Genomic DNA, 17,873 nt, shown 5'->3' on the forward strand with positions numbered 1-17,873 from the left:
GCCAGTCGATACACCGACTGCGCTATAAGATGTGAAGACATGAACTATATTCAGCTAGGCTCAGGGCTGAATCAGTGGCGGTTATTATGAACAGCCTTCTAGAACAAACGGGAGTTTCTGGACAAGCCACGAACTGCTCATGGAAGACGCTACACAGTTGAGTTAGTAAATATGAAAACACGTGTTTGAAAGCTCAAAGACAGTTTCTTAACAAAGGCATTTCCTACAAAATAATATATCTCCCCCGGACCGTGAATGATTTCGCCATTACATCATAATACATCTCTGACCCACTGACAACAGTAGAAAGGAAGAGAGTTCTGTTCCTACGGCAAAGCGAAAGGTGAGAACAGTCAACCCATGAATCCTGCCGCATTGTTACGCGAGATGTAAGTGAAAACCCACAAAAAAAGAGTTCAAAGGAAATAAAAATGAAATCGGCGAAGACCGATTTTCATTACAGCCGCACATCGCCTACTTGTTTCACGGTGATGAAGAGGCTGCCACCTCTGCAGTTCGCGGCTTTCACACACTCAGAAATCGGGCTTCACGAAACAAAAGGCGGAGCGGAAATCCCAGAACGGAGGAGAAAACAACAGTGCACTTATTAACGCACTGCTCTAAAAATAACACTGAACAAAAGGTTTCTTTTACAGAGATTAAAGACGTCACGTATGTCTGGGACGAATACAAAATTCTTTGTAACGGGACAAGGAAATGACATAATGAAGTGCTTTGTACTGCGTTCGATTCGGCAGCAGCACGGTGCACAAATCAGTAATGCAGGGTTTGAGGTTCTTACGGTGGCAGTTATGAACAGATCTGTCTTCTGGGATATACCACCATGTAGTCCGCTGAAAGTCAACCTACGTTTCGGAGGAATATTCAGAGCTAAAGAATAAACCAGCCGGTCACGGTAGCCGAGCGGTCTAAGGCATGTACTGTCTTCGTTCGCTTGGAAACCGGGATCGTGGGTTCGAATCCCACTCAGGGAATGGATGTTTAGTTTGTGTGTGTGCGTTTTTCTGTGTTTGTGTACAGGTAGAGGCCTTGTGACGAGCTGATCACCCGCCCAAGGAGTCCTACCGAATGTGTAGGATCTAGAAAAACCGAAGTGAACGGGGAAGTTCATGGAGGTAGGCCTAGGCCCACTGGGGATGTAGTGCCAAGGGGNGAGAATAAACCAAGCAAGAAACCAGCATGAAGCAGACAGTTAAGAACTTCACTTTCGACAGACTACACGGCATTCTATCCCTGAAGACAGAACTCTTCAAGTGAAGCATGATTCAGAACATGTACAAATGCAATGGAAAACTGATACGGTTGCTTGGGAGATCCGGTACATAAGTAAAGCACTATTCAAGATGACCTTAAACAATAGGATTCAGCTGTTTTATGACATGGTCCAGTGGCGAGCTCTTGTGAATAAGCCTAATGAATGATGGGTTCCATGAAGTGACGAATTTACTGATCACATTACTTAATTCCCAACTTCTCAGGGGCTCCGCCCACGGTGCAGTTCACTGGAAGACGGTAACGAAACTTTGGGCTCCACAAACGGCGGGAAATTTACTGACCAGCTGGGCGATCATCAGCTCCTCAACGACACCACACCGTGTAACTACACATTCTGTTACTACTTCATCATTGTACTACTATCTGTTATTAGCCTACTTTCCTTATTTTGATAAAAGTAGGCTTATGATATCATCATGTCGTCTGTGTGTGTGTCCGTATGGACTTTTGAATGCTTGAATCGGTCTTTATGAAACTGGTAAGTATTCATGGGCATCTGATCCCACCTCAACGGCATATTTCATATATCCCTTCCATCAGTCTGTATCTCCTGTCGTTGCTCGGTAACGGCTCGGTAAACACGTTCCCGCTGCAATGAATTCGCGCAATAGAAGAGCTGTTGGATGTCTCGTTTTCTAAGCGGTCCGTGTTCTGTAAAAGGAGAATCTGTGTATCCCCCTATCGCTGCTAGGTAACGGCACGGTAAACACGTTCTCGCTGCAAGGAAGAATGTTGGAGGCGTCGTTTTCTATGCGATCCGTGTCGTAAAAAGGTAAAGCTAACCATCTAACAGGCCATCGAGGCTCCCACATTTTCTAGACAATCGGCTGACAGATGGCGGTGACGTCAGCCTTACTGGAAGGTCGCTATTTAAGACCCCCCCCTCCAGGAAGATTACTCGGCCATAGTGCCGCTGGAAGGATTTGTTCAATTTAAAAATCCAATGACCTCACTGGTTCTCGAACCCGCGACCTTCCGTATTGTAGCATAGTGCCTCAACGAACTATGCTTCCGTGATTCGTGTCATATCAAATGAAAGTAGGCGAGTTGCGAACCGCCGCTCTGTAGCCCATTACTGCTATCGGCACGCGTGTCATCCCCATATCTCTGCGTGTTAACACCCACTTGTTACCAGCTGATCACTCGTGTAGGAGCTACGTATAACTGATAAGAGCTCACGAATGAAGTAGGAGCTCTGTTTACTGCAGTCCCACTGCTACAGCCGGTAAAGATAAAATTATCCCTCTGCTTAATTAAGCACCATAGCCATGAAGACGTATGGGCGCGGGGAAGTACGGCTCAACAGTTAATCCCGACACCAGGAGCTGGTACATGGTCAGCTTCACGCTCTTGCCCCTTTACCCCTAGTAACCATTATAAAAGGGGGGGGAGGCTACAGAGAAGAGACAAATTGATATAATGGATCTGAACATAAAATAGCTGTGGATTTTTCGAGTATCTGTGAGCCACTGTCTAATTCTAGTGCCAATGACAGTCTACAATTTAATTTTTACTAGACTGCCTAAACATATGTTTACGATATAAAAATTAACATCTTTATGGGGCACGAAAATCGTATATCATAATCAGCCACACAATTACAAGGTGTGGCGCCACTGTGTGGATGCACCGACTAGGCCGGCACGTAATTCCGTCACTGCCAATGCGACACGTCGCAAATGCGCGAACCGTAACTGGGAAATCTACTGAATATTGAATAACAAACCACGCGAGGGTATGTTTGCTTCCCTGCTTGTTGTTTAACGGCGCCGTCAGTACCTAGACTACACAGCGTCGATGACAGGATGACTAAAGGATATAGAGCGGTTGAGGAGCTGAGAGTTGGTACGAAACATCGAAGTGCTCGGAGATGCCGCAGTACCACTCCGTACCTCAAATCTCATACAGGATCGAACCCGGGCGGCTGCGGTGAGAAGCTAGCGATCGAGAATGATATTAACGACATACTAAACGAGATATTAAACTTTAAAACTATGGAGATCTTTTTTTGAACATCAAACAACTTATCAGCACTACCTGTGGTAAACTGCAATGACACACAGGGGCATTTACACTTGTGATTTTACCGCTCCTTAAACACGGAAACAAAAGTACTCATGCCCTATAATCTCCTATACGTCATGGCGCAGTGCTTAATTAGTTAAGCACAGGGACAAATTTACTCATAGCTTATATAAACATAATTCGCCCTGGCATTAAAACTCCTTGATTTCGCTCGTCTGCTCAAGAAATTCGCTCTTTTAGAATTGCGTTCATAAGAGCCCATGATTTATTATTCTGGCCAGTTGAATCCAACCCACATCCTCACACAGGATACTTCTTGCAAACAACTATCTACACTCGTCACAACAAATTCTGTTAAATTTCATTAGCACGCGTGTTTCGGTGTGTCAGCCATCTTCAGCGTCACTTCGATCGCAGTTCGTAACCACGGCCACATGTATGATCTGAAACACTCTCCCCCCATCCTTCGATGCGGCGATGTACGTAAGTTAACGCGTCACATTCCTCCCTTCTAAAGGTTATTCGTCCCCGAACAGCCTAAATTAGTGCGAGTTCTGAAATTGTTATTTTGATACGTGTACTGTTAATTTATGGCCAACCCTGCCTTATTAAATTTATGTAACACTGTTCCCAGGTATCCGTGATAATATTCAAAATGTCCCCGCTGTTTTCAATTCTTCCGCATTCACATTCTGTCTTTAGAATCTGTCTTGCCACAGGCTGAGCTGTGGTTCTGCCCGATGCCGTAAATATGCTCTGTGCTAACTACTGCAAATATTATTCCCTCATCTACGTCCAGGTTCACCTAATGGCTTCTTCGCTTCAGTCTTCCGACTAAAATTCTGTACACAATTCTCGTCTTGCCTATGTGTGCCCTATAGCCAGTCAGTCGCGCTGTCCCTGATTTCATAACCCAACCTCCTATCCAATGGGTACCGGGGGCTATTTCCCCGGGGGTAAAGAGGCCGGGGCGTGAAGCTCACCACTCACGCCCAGCTAGTGCCAAGACCAAGAAAATTTGCAGCTACACAACCACTCCCCCCATACGCCTTCACGCCGCAGTCCTTAATTCTTTAGGCAGAGGGACAACTTAACCTTTAATATCTGATTATGAAGCTCTTCATATGCGACTTCCTCCTTTTTCTCCGGTTCTCCTACGTCCATACATTTTCCTTAGCACACTATCCGTTTATATTCTCTTCTCGGCGTGTAGCCAACAAAATACCCATTATTTCATACATTTCTCGAGTTATAGGGCACCCTATACCTTGCACACCGGTGTTCTACGGCCCCCTGCAGATCTATTCAATGTCTTGTGGAGATGCTATTTGCTTTTCCGCTCCTCGCTTGAGGGAGATAACCCTAATCTCCAAAGCTCCGAACAGTATCCATGTGTTCCCCTGACCTCGATGTGGCAACACAGCAAGTAATTTATCGCATGAGACACAGACTCGTGTGGCGGGGGGGGGGGATGAACTGGACGAGTCAAGGCTGGATGCTGGATAGGTCAACTGGGCCCTGGACGAATGAGGAATTTACAGAACAATGGGAATTTCCAATGGCACCAGAGGTCAGACCGACCTAGAGGTTAACACCGGGTAAGGGAAGTGATCCATTTCTTCTTTGCTTCGAATACAGCACAGACCTTCGGAATGTCATATAGTCTGGAGGAATTTCGACCTAATGGGTAGCGGGGTCTTCCGAGAATGTAATATGTTCGGACAGAGAAAATATCAAGTTAACAAAGGAAACTGAAATGTAAGCAGTAGGTTCAATATGAAACATAGAATTACAGGACTTTGCAAAACGAGGATTTGAGACCAATTGCACTGTCAACTCTATCAGAAAACGTTCTTTGATTTTAAATAACATCAGCATTATCAACGTAATTATGTAATGTATAATTACTTTCTACAAATGACTCTACAGCCCTTTATTGGACCTTAGGCACTTTTTTAGTTTCTTTATCTTCTTCACAGTCGGCAGGACCCCTTGAAGGGGGATCAGGTCGTCGCAAGGCCGCTACCTGCACACAGGGCACACAGACACAGAATAAACGCACACAGACATCCACGCCTCAAGTGGGATTCGAACCCACGATCCCAGTGTTCGAGCGGGCGGAGACAGTTCATGCCTTGGACCGCGCGGCCACTGTGATCGGATCATGTATAGTGACTGCTTCAATAAAATTTAAGTTAAACAACACAAGTATGACAACTATTAAAAATAACATCCATCAAGGTAAACAATTTTCAGCTTCCGATGGACTACCCCATCTGATGTTCTAATTATTTTTTCCCCTTCTCGCTCCCACTTTTGAGCATAGGGCTGATATCTCAGTTTCATTGATCTTTTCTTTTTCAGACGGTAGGACCCCTTGTCGCAACACAGGACAGCACAAACACAGAATACACGCATACACACACCAAACATCCATGCCTTGTGTGGAATTTGAACCCACGATCCCGGCTTCCGAGCTAGCGAAGACAGAGCATGCCTTATACCGCTCGCCTACTGTGATCGGCGATTAATACAAGAGTAATAATATGTGTTATGCTCTGAGGTTTCCACGGTGGTGACTGTTAAGATTATGGTCATCTGGGTAGTAACAAGGTGTAGCCTTACGGAGGAACACGCTGCCTCGTAGTGTGTCCGTTCAGGTATATGCTTGGTTCCATATGCATTTGCAACGGAGAGGTAATACGGTCATGAGCCCCAGGGGCACAAGGCAATGCAAGGAGACCAGTCACGGCCTACGGCAAAAAAAAATACTACAGGTAAAGGTAAAATGTTCCCTGTGCTTAATTAATTAAGCACTATGCTATGAGAGCGTATGGGGAAGTGGATGTATAGATCCACATTTTGTTCACCTCGACACTAGCTGGAGGTGAGTGGTCAGCTTCACGCCCCGCTACAGGGGCAAAAACTCAGAACAGTAGACTGTTAACATTTCTACATTAATATGAGAAAGTAATTCCACTTGGATGAGAAAAATATGGTGACGTGATAATTGTTTAATAACCCGTGTCAAAACGAGAGGAAACTATCAACATTCACGAGAATATAATTAAATAATGTGACACTACATATATTTACTTGCTTCCTATCTGTGTATTTCCATTATTTTTTTCCTTGGCACTACAGCCCCAGTGGGCCTAGGCCTACTGCCATGAACTTCTCCGTTCACTTCGGTTTTTCTACATCTTACACATTCGGTAGGACTCCTTGGGCGGCTGATCAGATCGTCGCAAGGCCTCTACCTGTACACAAACACAGAAAAACGCATACACACACAAACTAAACATCCATGCCCTGAGTGGGATTCGAACTCACGATCCCGGTTTCCAAGCGAGCGAAGACAGTACATGCCTTAGACCGCTCGGCTACCGTGACCGGCATTTCCATTATTACCGACCTGTAATCTGACGAGGCCACTAGCCGATGTTATGTGGAAAGAGAAAGTACATTCTTGTAATATTGTGCCACGTTGCATGAGAAACAGTTCCGACATTTACAATCAAGAGAATTATCAATAAAAAATAAATTAACAAATCTGTTAAAAGTGTTGAGTACTGTGTGAATCTCTCTGCGCAAAGACTCAAATTGGTGGCAATTAAATAAACGGGCACAAAGTTTCAACAATTTATCATCACTCATTAAACCGATTTCGCCAAGATAATTAGAATGATGAGGTCAAGGACGGTGACATTGACAGAGTATGTAGGACTCATGGGAGATAGGAGGAATGCATATCTAATTTTTGTGCGAAATTAGGGCGGAAAGAGCCCGCTAGGTAGACCTAGACGTAGGTGGGTCTCAGAGAAGTAGGATGGGTAATATGGACTGTATTCATATAGCTTAGGATAGGGGCCAGAGGGGGGGGGGCTCTTGTGAACACGGCAATGAATATTTTGGTTCTAAAAATCTTGCGAAATTCTTCAGTAGCTCTACTACTGGTGGATTCTCTAGGACTCGGCTCGGTGGAGTTAGTTCATTAGCCCGGTGGTCTGCAAGTCCTTCAGAAGGGTTGAACTGGAATCCCACGTCTTAAATAGGCTGAGAACTCTCGAGTGTATCTTAATGCAGCTTCACAATATTAACGCTGAAACGTTATACATGAGAAAGACGCAATATCTTCCCCTGGAATGGCATTCCTCCATCCCCATAAAGCCATACAAGAGATGCTATACAAACACGAAACGTTTTCAGCAACAGGGAAGCAACAAGAAACAGCAACAATCATGAAAAACTTACGAATAACCGGTAAGACAACACTATTAACTAACTCCATGGAGCTGAGCCCTTCTTGAACACCCGCCAATTGTGCAGCTACCCAAAAACTTCTAAGCATTTTATGGCACCCGAAGGCTCACTGCCGCGTTCACAAGAGCCCTCCACTCGTCCCTGTCCTAAGAAATATGAAGCCACTCCATACCACTCCATTCTATTCCTCTACGATCCATCTTAATATTATCCTCAAACTTATGCCTACTTCTTCCTAATGATCTCTTTCCGTCTGGCTTTCCCACCTAAATCCTATATGCATTCTTCTCATTCACAATGCTTGCTACATGCCATGCCCATCTCATCCTTCTTGACTAGATCATTTTAATTACACTTGGCGAAGAGTACAAAGTTATGAATCTCCTCATTATGCAATTTCCTCCAACCTCCTGTCACTTCATCTCTTGGGTCCAAATACATAAGAAGTAAAAAAGAAGCAAAGTAAAGCTATCCCTGTAACAGGCTGTGAAGGCCCATAGGGTTGTGAGACGTTGATCGGTCCCACATTATCTAGACAATCGGCTCAAAGATGGCGGTAAGAGTGTCAGCCGCAAGCAAGGTCCAAATACATCGTATATTCCTCAGCACCTTGTTCTCAAGAACCGTCAGTCTATGTTCCTGTCCTAGTATCACAGACCAAGTTTCATACCCATACAGAACCACAGCCACAATTATACTTTTGTACATTCTAATTTTTACGTTTTTAGGCAACAGACGAGAAGACAAAAGGATATAGTGTGAAATTTTGGATAGCAGTAAGTTACTGCAGACAGGTTGCTGGAAGATGCAGAGAATGATTTACGTGAGCTGAAAGTGAAGAGATGATAGCAAAGGCAAATGAGAATGGACGTCTTCCGTAAAAGAGACCAAGATTCCCTGAAGACCGTACAGAGGAGTAACTAACAAGATGCCTCTAATCATCATACACTTAAAAGGAGCTATTAGCGCGGAATATCTACCTTAAAGGGGCATTCTGTAACATTCTAATTAAATTCTAATAAAACCATTAAAGCATTTCCAATATCTACGAGAGGAGTAAACATTCAAAGGAAAGTTCCAGTAATTGTTGCGCAATTCAATTACCCACGCTGCACATAAGATGTAAACAAGTGCCTCCAATTTTCCGTAAATCTCACCAGAGCGTTAATGTCAGCAGATCTTACAGCAAGGACTTAAAGAGATGTGAGATGGAGCCCAGGGCAGTCACACACCTTAAGCCCCCATCCCACTCCGGAACTCCGTATAAATATATTAACATATTTCATTTCAATTAAATAATTTACATTTTATTTAACAAATTATGGGAAATGTGTTTTCAAAAGCATTTATATAATATGTTATTGGGGCAGGCGGTAGCATAGTTGGTTGAGGCACTATTCTACAAGCCGGAAGGCTGCGGTTTCGAATCCACATAAAGCCACTGGATTTTTCAATTTACCTAAACCTTCCAGCAGCCCTATGGTCCTGGGGCCGACTCAGCCTCAAATAGAAATGAATACCAGAAAATTCCTGGGGCCAAAGGTCGGCAGGCGCGTAAGGCTGACAATCCCACCGCCATCTGTGAGCCGATTGTCTAGAAAATGTGGGAGCCTCGACGTCTCACAACCCAATGGGCCCTCACGGTCTGTTACAGGGATAGCTTTACCCTCTACCTTTAACTAAAACGACTTACAGTGTTGCCATTTACACATTATTTACATTCATCTGACATAATTTCACAGAACTTCACTTTTTTATTTAAATAGTGTATTTTGGGCCCGTCCAAGCCAGAGACTTGGGCCAAATGGCTTTTACCGCCCACCCATCCGTATGGGCCGTCACATACCTCTGACAGCGTGACTATATTTGTACAGAGTGCATGCATGCATTTGTGGAGTGCTGTTTTCTGGGTGTTCGATGGTTCTCTTCCAGCTCCCCCTCACGACTGTCGAACGCAGCAAAATACTCGATGCGAGATTTAGACTTCAAGCGCGACGCATATGTCGGAGAAGTTGCCGCTGTAGCACGGCGCTCATAGCTCCCAACATCCGAATTCCATACACTGTGGGAACATATCACACATGAGAGGCAGTCGGTCGACAGACACGCTCGGTTCAACCTACTGTTACATCCGATGTTACGCTACGCAGTCAGAAATTACTTTCCCTTGTCATTTCATTAATGTTCAACACGCTGAAAAATGTTTCAAAGGAAGCTGTAGTTACGCATCAATTGTTTGTATGATATGCACTTTTGTGAGAAACGTAAGAAAACATGGCTCGGTCTTGATATAAAGAAGCGACTATCGAAACAAATCAAAATTACACGTTTAATCGAAAGCCGTTAATTGATTTCGGACAGAAAAACAAGACGCAACTTCATTATTATGCGTCAATTTCATAATTTCGCACGAAGAACACAAAATATCGCCTTGATCGGCATACAATACAGATATATTAAGTTTGACTGAATGACTGCATCGGAATGTCACAGTACCTAGGCCATCTAGTGGTTTTCGCTGTAAACTGAAGAGATCAGTATGAATAACCAACAAAACGCATGAAAACCCAGATATCGTAAACTTAAAAAGGGATTACAACATACCGTATTTTATCGTATGTAAACATTTAAAATAACTGCAGTATAAACACGATTTTTATCGATTAATCAGCAAATACGCCGTAAATTATTACTGAAAACTGACATTTAATAGAAGAAAAACGCAAATTCTCCACTCACGTCCTAAACGAATGTAGTAAGGTAAGGCAATGTTATCCCTGTAACAGGCCGTGTAGGCCCTTAGGGTTATGAGACTCTGAGGAACCCACATTCTCTAGACAATCTGAACACAGGATGGGGTGACGTAACCCTTACGCGCCGGGCGCCCTTTACCCGCAGGCAAATTCCTGTACTCATTTATGTTAGAGGCTGAGTCGACCCCAGGGTCATAGTGCAGCTGGGTTAGGTAAATTGAAAAAAAAAATCCAATGGCATCGGGACTCGAACTCGAGACCTTCAGGCTTGTAGCATCATGCCTCAACTAACTACGCTACCTCGTACCACCAAATGAGTAGGACAATGTGGTTAATGAACAAATGTGGCATACATATTCCTAAGAACGGGTATTTAATAATCTGAAGAATGTGAAGTTCATGCCACAATTTCTGAATGAAGACCAGGCTGAAAAACACGTTCGAAGAAAAAAGAAACCGCATGGATCTGCCGAGTAGATAAGAGCTGAGTGGAAAAGCTTGTTATATCCATAAAGAACGCAAATCCTATGTAAATTGGTATTGGAGATCAGATTAAAGTGCCCATAAAACTGTTGGTGCAGTTGGAAAACAAAGAACTCGCTCTTCAAACTTGGCTCTTAGGGTACAGAAGGAAGACGGTTCCCACTGCACGAACCATACTCACATTTCTACAGCGTGGATTTTAATAAACTCCCAGTAACGGTTTTGGGTTACTGCTCTCTGCTGTAAGTACGCGGTCAAAGTTCCCCGCGGACAGACATCTCCCAGTATTGCATGGTCTTCTCCGGCCATAAACTCTAATGGCGTAGCAAACTCGAAACAGAGCAGATATAACTAACCGGAACCCTATTCTAGACTATTTTCGAAACATCAGACACACACTCCATGGTTTCAGTAGGCAACAGCCACACGCTAACGCACTAAGCAAGACTCTCATGGGTGAACGGCGTATGAGAAAAGTACTTGTATTTCTGAAAGTTTAACCCCTGTTCGGAACCAGTATTTAATGCCCCTTGATTTAAGGCTCTCCCTCATTTAATGTTCAATCTCAATGCTACCAAGCAAATAACTTCCACGTTAAATTACATCCACTTAAGACTCTTTCCAGTTTAATGTTCAAATCTATTGCTCTCAAAAGAAACCTTAAAAGGGGAGGGGGGCCTCAATGTATCCCAGGAGGGGTTGAGAGTGAAGTCGGCTTTCGGAGCTGACTTCTGAACAAGAGTTTCATGAATGAGAAACGTTAAGTGCTAGCCAATATACAAAGAATTTCGGTGTTCTGCCTACTTCTCGGTATTATTACGACAGTCACATGATTATACTTTTAATAGAATACGTTTAGAATGCACCAATAATTAATTTATCGGAAACATTAACTAGTTTACAGAATCGCCCTCAGACATTAGAACGGTAAACACTGGAGGATTAATAAATAAATAAAACATTCGCGTAATTTAAATCCAAAATAGTGGCTGATTCGACCGCCTCTGTGGTCTAGTGGTCAGAGTTCTTGGCTACAGATCCAGAGGTACAGGTTCGATTCCAGGAGCTACCAAATTTTCTGAGATGTAGTGGGTCTGGAACGGGGTCCACTCAGCGTCGTGAGGATAATTGAGGAGCTATTTCAAGGAAATAGCGGCTCCGGTCTAGGAAACCGAAATAACGGCCGTGGGGTTTCGTTGCACTGACCACACGACAACCTCTATCCGCTAAAGTTGGCACTAACTTCGCCGACAAGCGGCGGTCGCTCGGACGGTATAGTTCGCTTGCGGACTAAAACCACGGAGTTTGTTTGTTTGTTTGACAGTGGCTGATTCAGAGCGGTTCCAGCTACATAACACAGACAACGATAAATGGCTAGAGCTGCTAGTGCCAGGGAAGATTTTGTAGTGCACAGCTGAAAACTGCAACACACCAGACATAAATTTCGAAAAGTACACACTCTTAGTGCAGGAAACATATTAAATATTTGGAGTTACATTTTACTACGTTTTAGGGCAAAAAATTAAATAAGGCAGTGCACTTTAAGAGATCACTCGAAACAGCGTCATTCAGTAACTTGGCTGATCTTACAGGCTCTATTCGAGCAAAACTACGGTCTAATACGACAGAAGCACTGCCACCGAGATAAAAATTACGTGAACACCAATATTATTGTAATACAGGCACTACGAGTAGCACGTGGCAGGTCTCAGCAATATGTTTACTACTAAAATTAAATTTACTGTTAGGAATAAACTTTAGCATTTCTGGTGTACTGACAATATTCACAGATAAATTTCTGGGTATGGGGCATGCGGCAGCGTAGTTGGTTGAGGCACTAGGCTACAAGCCGGAAGGTCGCGGGTTCGAGTCCCGATTAGGTGGATCTTTTTTTCAGTTGACCTAATCCTTTCAGCCGCACTACGGCCTTGGGGTGGACTCAGCTTCTAACAGAAATGAGTACCAGGAATCTTCCTGGGAGCTAAATGGCGGCCGGCGCGTAAGGCTGACAAATTTATCGCCATCTGTCTGTCGATTGTCTAGATTATATGGGACCCTCAACGACTCACAAACCTATGGGCCTCCATGGCCTCTTACAGGGATAGCTTTACCTTATATTTCAGAACAATAAAAAATGCAGTTGGAGTATTCAACTTCAATCAAATCATACATCTAGCATTGCTAATACGGAATTACAGGAAGCAAAGTACTCACATTAATCTACGTCATTTTCGGCCTTGCAAATGGCTACAAAGAACCATGTTTCTAGCGTAATACAGTACCGCAAGGATATCTGTGCCTTCTCATTCACACACACCACTGCTCGTCCTACATACTATAATCACGTGGCGCTCAACTTCACGATCTGGAGTCGAGCAGGCCCACGTAGGAAACCAGGCCTACTATGATATGACGTCCTATCTGTCAGACTGTTAACAATAGAGACGGCTTGTCCTGGGTTTCAGAATTACCCACTTACTTACGACAAGCATATTTTTCTTTTCCTTTTCCAATCGGTAGCGTAATTGGTTGAGGGGCTATGCTACAAGCTGGAAGGTAGCGGGTTCAAGTCCCGATGAGGTCATTAGATTTTTTCAATTGACCTAATCCTTCCGGCCACACTATGGTCCTGGGGTCGACTCACCCTCTAACAAAAATGAGTACCAGGAATTAATTAAATAATTTTCCTCGAGAGTAAAGCGCGGCAGGCGCGTAGGGCTGACAACCTTACCGTCATCTTTGAGCCGACTGTCTAGATAATGTGGGACCCTCAACGTCTCACAACCTTATGGGCCTTCACGGCCTGGGTCAGGAATAGCTTTACTTTACTTTTTACTCCATTATATTAAACGCAGAAAAATGGAGGGCACAAGCGTGCATTTTCACACGAAGTGAAAACCGTGAAATCAAAGCTGAGGTACCAATAACCACTACGGTGTTACAAGAGGGAATAAGCAGTGTCACTGTATTTTTATCCCTTTGTATTGTTCCCAAATGTACGTAGTAGATTCATTAAGTTCGTGGACTGTGGTTTTATCGCATCATATTACAACGTATTCACATACACTTATGAAGATCCACACCGGCCCTCAGAATAGTAGCCGTTGACCGCTATGGAAGTCTGCCAACGTTGATATAGCTGCCGAAAACATTGCTGAAACATACTGGCCGTAAATTCCTGTACGACGCTTTGACTGTGGTAGTACATTGCCACGCGCTGTAATACTGAAACTGCACCACACGCAGCCAAACAACACCTAGTATGAAAACATTGATAAGGGATGATTAAAAATAAGAGGGCCGTAAATGTTCAAAGAAACGCCGGTGTTAGATCAGTGGCCTATGCTTCATTTGCAGTCATCTAGTTGCGCAGAATGTCGACGCACGTGATGATGATGATGATGATGATGATGATGACGGTTCAACCGTCAGACCCTTAATACCTACAGCCTGCCTAATCTTCAAGGCAGACGAGAAACTAAAACGGTAAAGTTGTCCTTATGCTTAATTAATTAAGCACAGTTCCACCATTCTTAACCTCGACACTAGTTGGAGGTAAGAGGTCAGCCTCCACGCCCCGGCCGATTTACCCCAGAAGAAATCAACTAGGTACCCATTGTATAGGAAGCAGGGTGGGCCTCCAGAGTCGGACTTGACGCTGTTGAGAGAAAAACGTATCCTTGCCGGGATTCGAACTCCGGCCGTCCAGCCTCTATCCGGTCGCTATACCGATAGAGCAGACAACGAAAAAAATACCTGTAATTCTATTGTAAAGGGGGAGGCCCGGCATCGGGGTTGTAGGCGGGCCAACTGGAGACCGTGTCAGATATAACCCGAGGGTAGGTGTAACAGGGGGGGAAATGTACAGGGAGGGGAGGATCATAAGAGAGCGTTAATAGGAATAGGGGAAAACGGATAAAAGTAAAATAAAATACATTCATGATATAAAATGAAATAAAATAAATATAATTGGGTCAGCTAACCAAAAAAAAGGTAAATATGAGTTGGGAGCCGGGAAAATTCAAATCAAAAGAAAATGACAGTAAAATAAAAAAAAAACACAAAAAGAAACACAGCATTCTGAGAAGAACTAATCGTTTAGATATAACGAGGACCGCTAGAACACCAAAGCCATGAAGGGGGGAACAGACAAACAGACAACAAAGTGATCTCATAAGCCTCCTAACAAAAAGTATAGGCGGGATTCAGACATAAAGCAAGGTGATCTCATGGGCTTCGTAAGCCTAAACAAAATGGAGATAGAGAGTAAGTTGGCCACACACAGAAAGACAGGAAGTTGTTCTCAAAAGATTCCTTTCATTCTTCCAAAGCAAGGAGAAATTACGAAGCGGAAATACCCTGAATCAATGCGTCCTAATGCCATCGGACCACTTAATCTTTATCTATCTCCTCTATTCTTCCTGTATTCTGTACGGACGCGAAACGCCACGTTTCAGTATGTTAAGTGCGGCAAAGCAGAAGCATTTCATTTCACTGTGCTCTACTAAGTTACACGAGGCGAAGGACTGATCTACAAAATGGCGGCAGCCCTCTGAGGAGTTGTATTTATACCTAATCCCTTAAGGTTGACTTTGTTTTTGCAGCTCACCAACGGCTTTACTTCCAAAATGCGATTCGCCGAGCAGTAGTTGGCTGAATTACGAAAACCCATCAGCTATATTACAAAGACAGAAATCTGCAGACAGGAGCAGACAGGATTCTCAGATACAGCGCCGAGACAGCGTCGCAAAACAGACAGCTTCAAACTTAAGCCCAGACACTGCGGTGAAGTGAATTACAGTTGGAGGGAAATGTTCAAATGCACCTCCATTAAAAAAAAAAGTAGTGAGTTTGTTTTCCCATTATAACTCCAGCTCAGTCAGTATAGCGACGAGCTATGGGCTGGACGGCCGGGGATAAATTCCCAGCACGGACAAGAGATTTTTCTCTTCCCCACAGCGTGGGGCCCGCCGAGCTTCCTATGCAATGGGTACCGAGGCCTCTTTCGCCGGGGATAAAGCGGCAGGGGCTTGAAGCTGAGCATTGATGTCCACTTCCGCGCTGAAGTCAAGAATAATGCAGCTATACCTCGCCTCCACCACACGACTTCTTGGGTAGTACAGAAACGTTACCTTAAATCCACTTAACAAGAGCGGCAAATTGTTAGTTTTAACCGTGAAGGGATGACGGAAGAAACTGTTTAACGTGTATTATCTAGCACGTGTATAGCAGTGGCCGGTATTTCGTAACGAGATCTCTCGTTCATAACACTAAAAGAGTTAAAAGAAACAAGACTTTTCAGATACGTTTCCTATGTTATGAAATCATCTTCATACACCTTGAAGAAGGTGAGCTTGTGCCCATTCATAGTTGATTAGTTCTGAAATCTGAATCTTACAAAGAGTCGTCAGTTACGTCTCCTTGGACAGGCGACAGCCTGTCGTAACGCCGCTACCCACATAGGACAAGAAAATATAGAATGGACTTAGAACCCGCGGGCGAAAACATTTCAATGCCTTCATCCACGTGGCCACTGTCATCAGCTGTAACCATGTTTCGTGTATTAAAATCAGTTTATCTTACCTACTACTGCGTGCTTCCGAGATATATATCATATATTGAAAATTAGCCGTTCTATGACTCCGGCGGTTAGACCCTAACTTATCTTCGTGAAGACCCCGGTTCAATTCAGGGCGAATTCATGTGAGAATGATGGTCATGTAGAAGCGCTGGAGCGAATTTTTCTCAGTTTCTTCGGCTTAAAGTAAAGTAAGGTAAAGCCATCCCCGTACCAGGCCGTGAAGGCCCACAGGGTTGTGAGACGTTGAGGGTCCCACATTATCTAGACAATCGGCTCAAAGATGGAGGTAAGGCTGTCAGCCTTACGCGCCGGCCGCGCTTTACTCCCCAGGAAAATTATTTAATTAATTCCTGGTACTCATTTCTGTTAGAGGCTGAGTCGACCCCAGGGTCATAGTGCAGCTGGAAGGATTAGGTCAATTGAAAAAAAACATCCAATGACCTCATCGGAACTTGAACCCGCGACCTTCCGGCTTGAAGCATAGAGTCTTAACCAACTACGCTATCGCGTGCACCGTTTCTTCGGCTTTCCCTTGTTAATTATCATTCCGCCATTGCTCCATACTCACCTAACACGGGTCCAATTGCTCATCATTCTTTTTCTATAACACGTTCTCACTACTTATCCTCGGTCCCTCGCACGAAGGCTGAGATCGGATTACCCTGCGCAGGAGCCCAGCAAGCTACTTGCGCTGCATTCGTAACCAGGAAGCTGACCTCTTCGAACGTTTTCCTCAAGGTACTTTCGAAAACTGCAACCACGATTCCTCTATCTCGATTTTAAATAAAAAGCTAACCACAATAGCTACATCCGCATTCAGTGCAGAATAACAAACAGAAGTTAATAACAAAAAAGTCTATATAGTGATATTATACTCTCGGAGCCACGTGACAAAATTGATTTCCAGCAAAACTGTGACCGTCTGCAAAACACGAACTGGTGAGGCTTTCAATAGCAAAAACATTCCAACACATTCCTCCTCGGATCTACGGCACTTTGCAGAAAAGGGGCGTTATGTTTTTATTTTCATAGACGTGTTTCAAGTGAAGCCAATCACTGAAGCCGCGGGGTCTAAGGCATGAGCGATCTTCGCCCGCTCGAACACTGGGATCGTGGTTTCGAAATCCATTCGAGGCATGAATGGCTGTGTGCGTTTATTCTGTGTGTAGGTAGCGGCCTTGCGACGGGCTGATCCCCCGTCCAAGTAGCCCTACCGACTGTGTAAAGAGATTAAGAAACTGAAAAAGCGACCAAGGTCTAACAAAAAGACTGTAGAGCCACAGACGGACACAGATAGATGGATGTTTCAAGAGAAGGCAAACATAAATAGGGAACAACGATTAACTGGGCCGATTAATGGATTGAGAGTCACTTCATCAGTACATTTCTCAAACCAACAAACGGTATTTTCTATATATGGTTATGCTGTGGAACTAGGTCAACACAGCACATTCGCTAAGTGAACCGAATTA

At 44.0% G+C, this 17,873-nt stretch overlaps 1 protein-coding gene across 26 annotated transcripts in view; it reads right to left on the reverse strand.

Annotated features, from left to right (window-relative positions):
• LOC111863713 (RNA binding protein fox-1 homolog 1) overlaps nt 1-17,873 on the reverse strand; it is a 597,437-nt gene that overhangs the window by 410,673 nt on the left and 168,891 nt on the right. The gene's annotated exons all lie outside the window — the stretch shown is intronic.

The sequence above is a fragment of the Cryptotermes secundus genome, unplaced genomic scaffold (genome assembly GCF_002891405.2).
Source record: "Cryptotermes secundus unplaced genomic scaffold, Csec_1.0 scaffold429, whole genome shotgun sequence".
NCBI lineage: Eukaryota > Metazoa > Arthropoda > Insecta > Blattodea > Kalotermitidae > Cryptotermes > Cryptotermes secundus.